General features: G+C 48.9%; 1 pseudogene; it reads left to right on the top strand.

The window, feature by feature from the left end:
* The first annotated feature begins 5,119 nt into the window (after positions 1-5,119).
* Positions 5,120-13,971, top strand: part of LOC133381917 (zinc finger protein 493-like) — a 65,194-nt pseudogene continuing 56,342 nt past the window's right edge.

The raw sequence follows: 13,971 nt of genomic DNA, 5'->3' as shown, positions 1-13,971 counted from the left end.
ACTCTGCTCTGGGCTATTTATTTATTTTGTTCATTAATTCAATTTCTATGCTGCCTTTTGGCTAAAAGGCCCTCAAGGCGGCTCACTCACACAAAAACCACACAAATACAAAATACACATCAAAAAAGAATACAGTACACAGAAATTTAAATAACAAAATATTAACATTGTGTTGTTGTTGTTTTAAAACAAGATTCTTTACAGGCCTCAAGATAATCTGTCCTTCGAAAGCAGCTTGAAGCTCGGCCGGGATGGGCAGCTTCACCAGGTACAGCGTCTCCTGGTCGCTCAATAAGCTGGCGTGGCGGCGGCAATGCTTTTTGAACGTGCACAGAAGCACTCTCGTCGCGAGTAGCACATCCTTCATCATCCTCCACTTCAGGTTCAGACACTTCATTTTCAGGAGTTTCTGCAATTGCCTGGTTCAGCTCTGGTTTGAATCTAACCCTAACCCTAATCTTCACGGGAGGGCCCTTCCTTTGGCTCCTGCTTCCTCCGTATTTCTTTTTCTCTTCCAGATTTTACTCGGTAGTGGAGCACCCAAGTTTTAGCTAAAGTATCTACCTGATCCTAAGTCACTACTTACCTCCAGGATACTGGTCCTTGTGACGTTCCCACCGTTTGCTCCCCCTGTCAGGTTCCCACCTGCTTGTGGCTACCGCCTTTCACTAGGCACCACCTCAGGACACCACCAGTCAGGATCGTCATTTTCATTTTTTCTCACTCCGCTCTAGCACAGGTCTCACAAGATCCCACTGCTAGGCAGCACCACCAGCCAACCCCTGTAAACAATACTGCTGGAGACTTCGCCTTGTCTCCCTATGCCTTCAGGGGTGTCACTAGGGTGGTGCCGCGGGTGCGGGCCGCACGGGGTGACACCACGAGACGGGGTGACACCACAAGCCGCCGCCCCCCGCCCTAGGCACCACCGCTGGGAAGCAGCAGGTGCAGGCAAGGAGGAGAGAGAGAGAGAGATCAGGAGAGAGCGCAGCGACTGCCCTCTTCCCTCAGCACCCGCCCTGCCACCTCACAGGCTGGGTCCTCACACTCCCTCGTTCTAGATTTGCTCTCAAATTGAATGACGAATGTGAGAGCGAGCTGATCCTCCGGTGGAGGAAAAGGTCAATGGAACTCTAACAGTTAATGGGCCAAAGGGGTAGGGTGGTCCTTAGACTTCGGAACACTTCCGGTTCCCAAACGAGAGCAGCAATGTGGAAGGGTGCCAATCCAAAGAAACACAAGGAGGGGGGATGAAAGAGGTATGACGGCAATGAAACCAGTTCCAGCCTCTGAATGAGGACCGGAAGGCTGCATGTCTTCCACCCCTTTTCTGAGTCTCTGGTTGGTTGTTGCACCTCCCTGTTCCGGCCTGGTCAGTCTCCTTCGCAAAGAAGGGGGGGAAAGTGGGGACGGAGGAGGGGGGAATAAACTCCCAGGCTCCACCTCTTTGAAGAACCTGAGGGCTTCTCCGTGCAATCAACTCCAATCCAATGTCATGCAAAACAGAGCCCAAACTCCATTGCTTCCATTGCCTGGTTTTCTTGCAACCTCCAGATTTTGGGGGGGGGGGCTGTCCTGATGCAGAGTAAGCTGCCTTGCATGGGGCAGGTGGGAACAGTGGCTGCATTTTGGGATGCCCAAGAGGGTTGGACTTGATGGCCTTATAGGCCCCTTCCAACTCTACTATTCTATGATTCTATGCCAGCCAACTTGGATGGCTTTTAAAGTGGGTTGCACACGTTTCTAGAGGCTCAATGGCTGCTGACCACGATGGCTCTGTTGCTCCCTCCGCTGTCGGAGGCAGGAAATGTCTCTGAATACCAGTTGCTGGGAATGTCATTTGGGGGTGAGTGTTGCTGTTGCCCTCGAGGCCTGCTTTCAGGCTTCCCAGTGGGGCCTCTGGTTGGCCACTGAGGGCACGATGCTGGGCTCTTGGCCTGACCCAGCAGCAAGGCTCCTCTGATGTTAGGAGAGGGGTTGGTCTAGGGCTGGCACCAGACTTTTGGGGGGCTGTGAGCCCAGGGCCAGTAATGCCCCCCATGAACACCTGCCTCCAAGAAGGCCAAGGCCCGCCCTTTCTCTGCCCCTGCTTTGACATCGAGGCTGCTCACCCCCTTCCACCCCCTGGATACACTTCAGCAGTGGACAGGTGGTGGCTCTTTTGAAGGGGGGCTCACCATTTGGGGAATACCCCCACACAAAGGACAGAAGAAACATTACTAACATGCCTGCAATGGCTATTGTAACATCTCTGTGCTGTCGGCAAAAGCCATGTCAGAGGGGCTGCACACCCGAGTGCAGTTTGTTTCTCCCTCTGGCCATGTCACTGGTCCCCCTAAAGAGGCCAACTGTTTGGCCACTGGATTCCACATCCCATGCGGTGGCCACCCTGGGAGCCGATTCCCCAAATCGGCTTCCACAGGATTCTTCTTCCCCTTAAATCTCCACATTGATTTGTTTGGTAATCCGGCCGACTACGCCAATTGTATTAGCCCCAGCTGTGGGCTGCTTCAAACTAAGGATCGGTACCATGGCATCAAGGAGGCAGATCCAAAGGTTTACTCACAAGGAGAAGTTTATGGAGTAATTTAGCGAGCACACAGGCATACCCAATAAATGGAACAGGCTGCAAGTTCCCCCCATGGGCACCTGCAGTCTGTATGCTGAACTGGGCTACAACAGGCTTGCCTACCCAGTGGAACAGACCCAAGGTCTCTCGCAGAGAGGCGTTAAGGTCTGCACCCTGAGCTCATGGCACAGGCACCTTTTAGAGGAGAAAGTTTGGCCAGGCATACACAGTGACGGAATGCATCATGAGCTATATCTAACATCAAATCAGCACATCTTGACAGGGGACATCATTAATCCGACTAGGCATCAAAGCTGCCCTGTGCCTAACAGACAATGGCTACTATCTCACTATCTTTGAAGTATCCCCGTCCCTTGATCTGGGGTGTCAAGGCACCTGATGGATCACCCTATTTACGTGAGAGGACACTGGTCTGGTGCCAAAGCACATCTTGACCTCTCTATGCTACTCTTTCCATGACGGTCAATTCTTTTTTACATTCACTCCAAAGTCCCATTGATTTTCAGCACATTCATAACCTTGTCTACTCAAAAGTAAATCCTACTGAATTCAATGGGATTTACTCTGGAGATATGGGATTAGCAATGCTTTTACCCCCACAAAAGCAGGTATTGAGAAGGTTTTCAAAACACTGCCCAGGATCTGACTCCTACACACAAGAGGGGAAAAAACTGAAATGTATATACTTAACCCAATTTATGAGATTTTCAGATGAATGGGGGGGGGGGGGACACCATTTTCTGGCCTTGCAATGAGGTTTACTAAACACTGCCACGGGTCAAACAAACACTTCACTGATTGGCTGCAATCCTGAATGGGCGGGGTTAAAGCTACAAACTGCTATACAGTAGTTTAAAAAAGATTTAATGGGTGGGCTGATGTTTTTATGTATATCTCGAGAACCGGACCACCTAGAAACTTAATTTTTTTTTTAATTAAAGCTGAGAATAACCTCCCTCTGAAGGTGTCACCTGGTGCGGTCCACCCCCCCCCCGCACCCTCCCTAGTGACGCCACTGCTTAAGGGAAGGTTCTATGCCAACATTGTTGAAGAAGGCTGTGATAAGACCTTTGCAAAAAAAGCCTTCGTTAGACCCTGCGGATCTTAACAACTTCTGCCCAGTCTCTACTCTCCCCTTTCTGCGCAAGGTGATTGAGAGGGTAGTGGCTGCTCAGCTCCAAGTTTTCCTGCAAGTCCATCTCACTAGGGATGGCAGCCTCCGCTGAACCCTATGGCTGCATAACCACCACAAGCCTCGGGGAGTGTGCTTGGTGTATAATGAAAGAATAAAGGAGGATAAGTCAGGGCTCTGAGCATCTTGGGGAATGAGGGTAGCCCAAGCCTGTACCCATGTATCATTGGTTGCGGTTGCTGCATTAAGCAACTGAGCGTTGTTGAAAAACCCCCAAGAGCCCCCCTTTCTCCGGTTCAGAATGAATTTACAGGAGAGTCCCATGTTGGCGTGCGGGCTGCTGCTTACACACACCTCCCCCTGTAGTGGCCCGCTGGTATCCAAGGGGTTGTCAAGTTCCTTGGCCTGCTGCCAGTTCTTAAAACTTAAAACCTCTTTTAAAGAGAGGGGCGCGCCTATGAGGGGCACCCCTGCAATTCCATGAGGGGGAGTGTGGGCGCATACGTAACAGGATCCATTTTGTGGGGCTGAGGCTTCCAAAAGAGAGAGAAAAATATTTGCCTTCCAGCTGTCCCCTTGAAGTGTGAGGGGTGGGGGAGTTAGAGTCTTCGAAGAGGGCTTTGAAGTTGAGTCGGATAGACTCGGGTGAGCAAACCGGTTGAGCTGGCTCCTTTGCAGAGCAGTGTAACAATTATATTCCCCTATTCCAATGCAAAACTTAGGCGCTACAGTTCCCAAATTGTGATAAGTAAAAACAGAATATTCTTTAAGGACGGATCTGGGGTCCAACAATGTGGGGCATGCTGTATTTCTGGTTAGACCTGGAGCTGGGGTACAATTTACAGCCAAATGAACAGCCCATGCTATTTCCGCCCGCACACATTGGGTGACAGGAAAGCCTTTGAGGCTGTGTTGAAAAACCACAGCGGCTTTCTGACACCTGGTCTTCCATCCTGCAATATCTACAGTGAAGGGTTGATTATGAGTTAAAAGCACATGATGTAAGTAAGGATCGGGGCATCCCCACTTTCCCCCCCTTGTTTGCGATGGAAACTGACCAGGCCAGAACAGGGAGGTGCAATGACCAGAGAATCAGAAAAGCGGAGGAAGACATGAAGCCTTCTGGTCCTCATTCGGAGGCTGGAACTGGTTTCATTGCCGACATACCTCTTTCATCCCCCCTCCTTGTGTTTCTTTGGACTGGCAGCCTTCCGCATTGCTGCTCTCGTTTGGGAACCGGAAGTGTTCCGGAGTCTAAGGACCACCCTACCCCTTTAGCCCATTAACTGTTAGAGTTCCGTTGACCTTTTCCTCCACCGGAGGATCCGCTCGCTCTCACATTCGTCACTCAATTTGAGAGCAAATCTAGAACGAGGGAGTGTGAGGAGCCAGCCTGTGAGGTGGCAGGGCGGGTGCTGAGGGAAGAGGGCAGTCGCTGCGCTCTCTCCTGATCTCTCTCTCTCTCTCCCTCTCTCCTCCTTGGCTGCGCCTGCTGCTTCCCAGCGGTGGTGCCTAGGGCGGGGGGCGGCGGCTTGTGGTGTCACCCCATCTCGTGGTGTCACCCCGTGCGGCCCGCACCCGCAGCACCACCCTAGTGACACCCCTGAAGGCATAGGGAGACAAGGCGAAGTCTCCAGCAGTATTGTTTACAGGGGTTGGCTGGTGGTGCTGCCTAGCAGTGGGATCTTGTGAGACCTGTGCTAGAGCGGAGTGAGAAAAAATGAAAATGACGATCCTGACTGGTGGTGTCCTGAGGTGGTGCCTAGTGAAAGGCGGTAGCCACAAGCAGGTAGAAACCTGACAGGGGGAGCAAAAGGTGGGAACGTCACAAGGACCAGTATCCTGGAGGTAAGTAGTGACTTAGGATCAGGTAGATACTTTAGCTAAAACTTGGGTGCTCCACTACCGAGTAAAATCTGGAAGAGAAAAAGAAATACGGAGGAAGCAGGAGGCAAAGGAAGGGCCCTTCCGTGAAGATTACGGTTAGGGTTAGATTCAAATCAGAGCTGAATGAGGCAATTGCAGAAACTCCTGAAAATGAAGTGTCTGAACCTGAAGTGGAGGATGATGAAGGATGTACTACTCGCGACGAGAGTGCTTCTGTGCACGTTCAAAAAGCATTGCCGCCGCCACACCAGCTTATTGAGCGACCAGGAGACGCTGTACCTGGTGAAGCTGCCCACCCCGGCCGAGCTTCAAGCTGCTTTCGAAGGACAGATTATCTTGAGGCCTGTAAAGAATCTTGTTTTAAAACAACAACAACACAATGTTAATATTTTGTTATTTAAATTTCTGTGTACTGTATTCTTTTTTGATGTGTATTTTGTATTTGTGTGGTTTTTGTGTGAGTGAGCCGCCTTGAGGGCCTTTTAGCCAAAAGGCAGCATAGAAATTGAATTAATGAACAAAATAAATAAATAGCCCAGAGCAGAGTTTGGAGTGGTCACCGCAAATTACATATATTCCCCTATTAGCTCTTCATTATTTTAGCTGGGAAAGACTGGCATCTCATAGAATTCCTGGGGTGTATGATTTGTCCTGGCCCAGAGCAGATTTTGGGGTGGGCACCCCCAGTTACTTATTTTTTTCTGTCCCTTTTTGGCTATTTCTTTTTTACATTGATGCCTTTATCCATGCCATGCGCCCAGCAGAAGCTCTGGGCCAGGCGGGGTGCACTGGCATCTTGTAGAGGACCTCCTCCCCTTTCCTGGGGTGTATGATTTGTCCTGGCCCAGAGCAGATTTTGGGGTGGGCACCCACAGTTACTTATTTTATATGAATTCATGACATCATTACGTGTTTATGATACTATCAGACTCTGGAGCATGTTGATTGCATAAATGTATTGTTATTCCTGACGGGGAGAGTCCCCCGATCACAGCAATATATCATACAGGCTACTCCAACATACATTTTGGCCTTCAGAGACATCCTAACTTTGGCCTGAAGTTGCTGAAGCTGTCAATTTTCTCCGTTTTCAGCGTTTTGAACTTTCAGGCAAATAAGGAACTGGGAGCGAAATCCAGAGGCCTGACGTAGCAGGAACCTCCGCGCCTGCGCTCTGGATTTGCACCAGGGGCAGAGCCTGCGAGAAGTTTGCCCAGAGCGCGCCTGGCATTCAGTCCATCTGCGCTCTGCTTCCTAGAGAGGCAGGATGTGGTCATGCAAATGGGAGGGAGGAAGACAATAGCGAAGCAAACAGGTTTGATTAATTTCCTAAGAGGAGGAGGAGGAAGGCTGGATCGTGGCCAATCTCAAGAGAAAGGAAGACGTGCAGCAGTGGGGGTGAGGAAGGGTCAGGAGTTTGCCTTTGGGGGGCGGAAAGAGGGGGAGAGCCTCCCCACACATCTCCCCCGGAATCCATGGGGGGCAGTCGCATGCATGCAACCTAGGGGCAACATTGGGGGCCGAACAGCTGCAGCGCTTCCATTGCACGAAGATCCTCTTTGAAGCGCCCTCTGCCCCAGGAGTGGGGGTGGGAAGAGACGCCCTGGTGCAGAGGAGACCCCCGGGTGCCGGGGCTGAGAAAGCCGGCCTACCTCGCTGGGCTGCTGTGTGAGGACAAAAGGGGAGCAGGAGCAGGTGTTCCCTCCTCCCAAACGCCTTGGAGAAGAAAGCAGATTTAAAACAAGAGTAAGCAAGCGAATAAGTAAGCAATATTTTCCCCACATCCAAACGGGGCTGTTTTATTGTCCATTCTGTCCACAGTGGGTTTCTGTGAGCCCATTTCTGCACTGCGGTAGTTCCAGGGAGGAAACACGCTTTTTGTAGAATGATAGAGTTGGGAGGGACCTGTAAGACCATCCAGTCGAATCCCCAGCTCAGTGCTTACCCTCTCCCCCAAATGAACTTTGCCTCTTCTTGGGATCTCCTCAAACCTCCCCCCCCCCTTGTAAATACTCTCTCTCTCTTTCTCTCTCGCACGCACACACACACACACACACACACGTACGTTAGGACAATCATCTCTTTGCCTTCCTGACTTTACAACATCGTTGCTGCTGCTGAAGTTTGGGGAGGGGAAATCAACCTACATTTCCCACTCTGGGGCCCTTGGAGGAAGGTCTGAATAAACGTGTGGCCAACAAATAAGTTCATCTCAGTCGTCCAAACTGCAGCCCTGCAAGGTAGGCAAGAGTGGTGTCAGCCTCCCGCTTTGCACCCCAGCTGCTCACTTTAGAGAAGAGGCCAGTTTTATTTCATTATAAATTAAATGATCAGAAAGTCATTTACTTGAGGAATTGGGAAGAGTGGCGAGGGATGACATTATTGAAAACTGGCTGTGTTTTTGTGAGCTTCGTGGAAACAGAGGAAGGTGCCTTATATTGACTTGGTCCACCTAGCTCTGCACTGACTGGCAGCTGCTGTCCCGGGTTTCAAGCAGGGAGCCTTTCCCAGCCCTACCTGGAGATGCTGCTGAGAATTGAACCCAGGACTTTTTGCATGCAAGGCAGATGTCCTTCACCTAAATGGCCGTGTTGAGAAGTTCTGCATTTGATCCTAATGTTTTGCTCTTTTGGGGAATGGGCCAAGGTAAATGCCCTTTCTGCTTACGGCATTCACAGCCCTCCAGTCTCAAAACCAGCTGTGGGAACCCTTTCTGGGTCTGTGGGCCAGATCCTTACTGGGCCCTCGCCTCAGGATCCAACTTTGACATGTGGGAGGAGGTCTTTGAATGCTGTGAATGATTGAAGCACACCCTGTTGCCCTTCCCCTTTCAAGCTGGACGCAAAGGTCTGTGCGGAAGCGGCCATCTCTTGAGCAGAGGGCATGTTCTTCTTCCAGGGTCTGGTGAACTTGGAGGAGGAGGAGGAGGCAGCAGCTGTGCATTTCACGGAGGAGGAGTGGATCTCCTGGATCCGGGCCAAAGCGCTCCGCGCAGGGAAGCCATGGAGGAAAATTATGAGATTGGAGCCTCTTTCAGTAAGGAGACACATTTTCTTAACTGATAGATGTTGAAGGCCATTTGCGCCAATGATGCGTAGAGTGGAAAGTTAGTTTCTCACTAGGGATTCTGGGAGCTGTAGTCCAAACTCCACAGTGGGAATTGCTGCTTCCCTGGAGTTTGGGAGAGTCCCCCCCTCCCCCCTTCCGTCCAGTTTTTGCCTTTGGGGCCTAGGAAGAGGCAGAGGTGGCAGCTTGCAGAATCAAGGTGGGCACCCCCGTGCTTGCACCAGTCTGTGAGCAGGACTGGTGCCCTCCTGGATCCTGTCCCCACACATTGGAGTCGAAGTCCTTGCCAGTTCCCAAGACAGCCCAAGTGCAGTTTCTGCAAGAATGTTGCCACGTTCCACATATTGTTGTGCTTTTTATCTTTGCATTTTATATTTCTGTATTAGCACACCTCTGCCTTTCATTGCTGTGTTGTCATTGGGAGTGTATGTACATCTTGTCTACAGAGCTAGCAGTTCACATCACACTCTGTGTGGTAAATTGCAGGTGCATTAGAAATTGGACATTATTGTGTAATCCATAGATGGATTATGGGGGGTAGGGGGTTGGGGCAGAAACACTCTGACAAATTTCTCACTCCCCCACCCACCACCCCCATTGCTGGAGCCCTTTTGATATGCAAATTATAACGGAATCATAAACTGGAAGTTAAAATTAAGCTGCCATCCCAAACATGCTCGCGTCAAAGTTGACTCCATCAAAATGAACAGGACGTTTTTCAGAGAAAATGCATTTAGGAAGGGAACTTTTATTTATAAGCAACACACCATCATTTCCCTTCCAGAGATCCAAACCATATACTCTGGCCCTGTTCTGTCTCTTCCCGACTCCAGCATTGATATTTGCATATACATTCTCAAGCTACGACACTGAAAAGCTTATGGAAGCATTTCTGGCTACACAAATATCTTGTGGTGGCTTCACTCTTAATCTGCATGGAGAAAGGTTTCCTCCAGAAGTGTAAATGTGAAGTGCAGCCCTGCTCCCTTTTGGAAGAGGAGGAGGAGGGTGAAGCTCTCAGGGCTCGTTTTCACTCTCTTTGTGACAAGATGATGTTGTCCAAATGAAAACAGCCGGGTTGGCTGAGTTCCACCGTGCCCTCCCCAACAGACAGTTCAGGTTGGGCGTCATATCCAGTGAGCTCATGTTCCCAAGTGCCACGCTGACCCTGCTGGGACCACACGGCCCCGTCCTCTTCAGGGGGTGCAGGAGTTAACATGTCCCAAACAATCCCTCCTCTTAGCTACAAATGGCGTGACTTGGAATGGCTGAATATCTTGTGGTCAAAAGTAACTAGTCCTGTCTGTTTCCTTTGGAAGAATCGGAGCTGAATTCCTGTTTGGAAGACGGAGAGGATCTTCTTATTCAGGTTCCCAAAGAGGAGGAAACCTCAGCAGGTCGGTGCTTAGCTGTGCTGTGGGGCCCCTTTTGGTCTGGGAATTGAAGCTTTTTTCTGTTCCTGAGTAATATCATCCAGGGGAGAGTCACCCATCAGGCTGTGAATTCTCCTGGTGGACATCTCGGATGATTTTAAAAGGGGTTAAGGAAAATGGCTTCATCCCAGTCTGTGTCTGTTGGAATTACTTTTTAAGATGTTTTTGTTTTAATATATTTTAAACCCTGTTTTTAATGATGTGTTTGAGAGTGTTTTTAGTGTTTTCGTTTGCCACCCTGGGCTCCTACTGGGAGGAAGGGCGGGATATAGATCTAAATGAATAAATAAATGCATGGAAGAGACGGCTCTCAAGGGCCACCAGTCCTGATGTTTATGGGCCACCTCCAAAATTAGGGGAAGAGCAGCAGGAGATGCGCTCTTGCCTTTCTCTCTGACTTGAGGGCCTCCCATGTGTGTCTAGTTGGCGCTTGTGGGCCAGGCTGGCTCCAGGCTTTTTGGGGGGTGTCTTGGGGACAGGGTATCAATGAGGCCCTTATTCCCTCCCTTTCCTTCTCAGACTGCACCCGTCCTTCCCCTTGGCCCCAGCCCTTTAATATAAAATAATATGGCGACCCCCTAAAAAGGGGAGGGGAACGTTTGGCCTTCCAGATGTTGGTGAACTGCAAATTTCATCAGCTCCTGCAAGGATGGCCAATGATTAGGGGTGATGGGAGTTCAGAAACATCTGGAGGGCCACAGGATCCCCACACCTGTTCTGCAAACCCAAACGCACTCACCTGGGAGGGTGTCCCATTGGACTGGGTGGGGCTTACTTCTAAATGGGTGCAACATTTATTGGGGTAATTTACATCCACAGTGGTAAGGGATCTCATCCTTTTACCTCGATTCTAAATGGGATTCTTCCTGTTCCGCTCCCAGAATTAAAAATCAAAATGCTTCCTCCTCTTAGATTCGAGGTTGTAGAAATGGTTTGATATGGAATCCCTGACTTTTTATGTTGTGGTTAAAAGTAACTCATCTTGTCTGTTTCCTTGAAAGAACGAGACCTCGCTTCCTGTAAGGAAGAAGGAGAAAGTCTGTTTATCCAGGTCCCCAAAGAAGAGGAGGAGGAGACCTCAGCAGGTTGGTGCTGAGCTGTGCTGTGGAGCCTCTTTTGGTCTGGGGATGGAAGCATTTTTCTGTTCCTGAGTAATGTCATCCAGGGGAGAGTCGCCCATCAGGCGGTGAGTTCTCCTGGTGGACATCTCAGATGGCTTGAAAAAAGAAGCTGGATAGATGCATGGAAGAGAAGGCTCTCAAGGGCTACAAGTCATGATGGCTGTAGCCTTCTGACCTTGTTTTTTTTAGAAGATGTTTTGTTTTAAAGCTGATTTCGGTCCTTCATCATTTTTTTGCCCCCCTGGATTCCCTTTGGAGGGAAGGACAGGATATAAATTTTATTAGTGTTATTAGGACTGATAGTGGGATTCCCATACACATCGATTCAGGCCCTGTGGAGATGTTGGACTAGATAGACTTTTGGTTTGATCAAGCTCATCTCATGTTGTAAAGAGGAAGGTTGGCCATCAGGTGGAAGTTCCCCTTCCGTCCACTGAGAGATTCCCCAAATTAAAATATCTGGCTTGGCTTCCAGATCCTGACAGTCTGAAGGAGACCCAGCTAGTTTTGTAGCGGAAAGTAACTTGTGTGTTTCCTTGAAAGAGCTAGGCTTCATTTCCTGTTGGGAAAGAGGAGGAGAAGAAGATCCACTTATACAGAGTCTCAAAGAAGAGGAGGCGGAGACATCAGCAGGTAGTGTTGTGGGGCCCTTTGTGGAACTGAAGATTCCCCACCCACCCCTCTTGTTCCTGAATAATGTCATCCAGGGCAGACTAACCCATTAGGTTACGAGTTTTCCCTTTATTTTTTTTTTTTATTTATTTATTAAATTTCTTAGTCGCCCATCTGGCTGGTTCTCCAGCCACTCTGGGCGACGTACAAATTAGCATATCAGTGCAATAAACATTAGAATCTGAGCCAATAATAATAATAAAATCTATCTACACATCTAATAACACATCTAATAACATTCGTCTGCCACCTAAAAATCTCACCATATCTCATTCCTCGGAGTTTCTCTTCATCCACAGACCTTCAGTTGTGAAGGATGAAATGGTCCCATCCCACCCAGGATTCTGGGCAGGACTGTGGACCTTTGATCTTAAGAAGAGGCGCAGTGGTAAATTTTGGGACGCAGGAGCCCCAAACATTCAAACCTAATGCTTTTGTCCCAAACATGTATATCTGGCACTTAATTTCCAAGTTAAAGACTATTACAATTTGAATAGGTAATAGTTGCAGCAGCACCGGATTCTTCCCATTCTCTCTGGTGTGTGTACTTTGGGTTACTTGCTTTCGTTTTCAGGGACTATTTGTACCACAGACTCCTTTTTCTGGTTGTGGATCCTGCAGACTACTTGATGGCTGGTCCTTCCTTTAAGAAAGGGGGCAGACAGTCGAAGAGGACTTCTTCGTTCCTCCTTTTCCAGCACTTGGATTTTATTTCCTTGAAGCCCAAAGTAAAAGCGAGGCCATGCATGCTCTGCAAGAGGGTCCCTGTCTCGCAGTTATGCAGCTGAGGTCTTGCAAGGCTGCACCTGCCAGAAGCCAAATTCAGCATTAATTTTAAAAATGAGCCCCTCTGAACAAAAGTGGGTCTTGCTTCTCATTAAGCCCTGCATCAAAGGGAGCTAGAAGCTTCTCAGCACAGATATTATCTGGCAAAGCCACACAGCTCAGGTTTTGCACAGGTTTTTATATGAACCCTTTTTAAACCCAAGACACATTCTAAAGCATATTTATTGGTTTATTTAAAAATGTATAGCTCACTTTTCAAGGAAGGCAATGGTAAACCACCTCTGAATACCGCTTAACATGAAACCCTATTCATAGGGTCGCCATAAGTCGGGATCGAGTTGAAAGCAGTCCATTTCCATTTCCTTTTTGAGGAACTTCTTCCACACAGCAGCTGACAATTTCCAATAAAAGCCAAACTTCACAGGAAAAGTAATATCTATATAGAAAACAGAATAAAAGACCTAATAAGGATTATAAAAACAGTAATTAAGAATTCTTGGCGGGGGGACAAAAAGCTTCCAACAAACTTGGAAAGCGTAACAATGTCTGGGTTTGTTTCACTTCAAAGGGAAGAGAACTCCAAAGAACTGGCTCCACAGTACTCAAGGCACATGGCCCGAGTTGCATGCTGTTGGCAAGGCTTCACCCCTTTGCTCTCGTTCAAAATGTTTTGAGCGTTCAGATTTGATTTGGAATGCCCAAATACTTTGTGGTCAAAAGTAACTAATCTTGCCTATTTCCTTTTTTTTTTTAAGAGCCAGACCTCATTTCCTGTTGGGAAGGAGGAGAAGATCCGGTGATGCAGGAACCCAAAGAAGAGGAGGAGACCTCAGCAGGTGGATTTATTTATTTATTATTTAATTTATGTCCCGCCCTCCTCCAATAAGGAGCCCACATGCTTAGCTGTATCGTGGGCCCTTTGAGGAGCTGAAGATTCTCCCCCCTCGCCCACCCCATTCCTGTGTAATATCATCCGAACAGACGGACCCATCAGGGCACAGTTTCTCCTGGCCGCTTTTCCCTCCCTTCTGCTCTTCATCCAACATCTCACAATATTTCCCTCCTCGGAGTTTCTCTACAGCAGCAGACCTTTGGTTGTGAAGGTTGAAATGGTCCTGTGGGGCAGGAGGGTGGACTCGAGGCACTGTTATGGGTCAGATCACTCTAGCTGTCTGTCCTTGGGGTTCAGAAAAGCAAAAGGGGACTTTATTTTTAATCGGATTTCACAATGGAAACCAAACTCTTGGCAGGGGCTGCAGGTCCTTCATTCAGAGGACGGGGATT

This window comes from Rhineura floridana, chromosome 3 (assembly GCF_030035675.1).
Source record: "Rhineura floridana isolate rRhiFlo1 chromosome 3, rRhiFlo1.hap2, whole genome shotgun sequence".
Lineage (NCBI taxonomy): Eukaryota > Metazoa > Chordata > Lepidosauria > Squamata > Rhineuridae > Rhineura > Rhineura floridana.
This window is presented reverse-complemented; position numbering and strand designations above follow the sequence as displayed.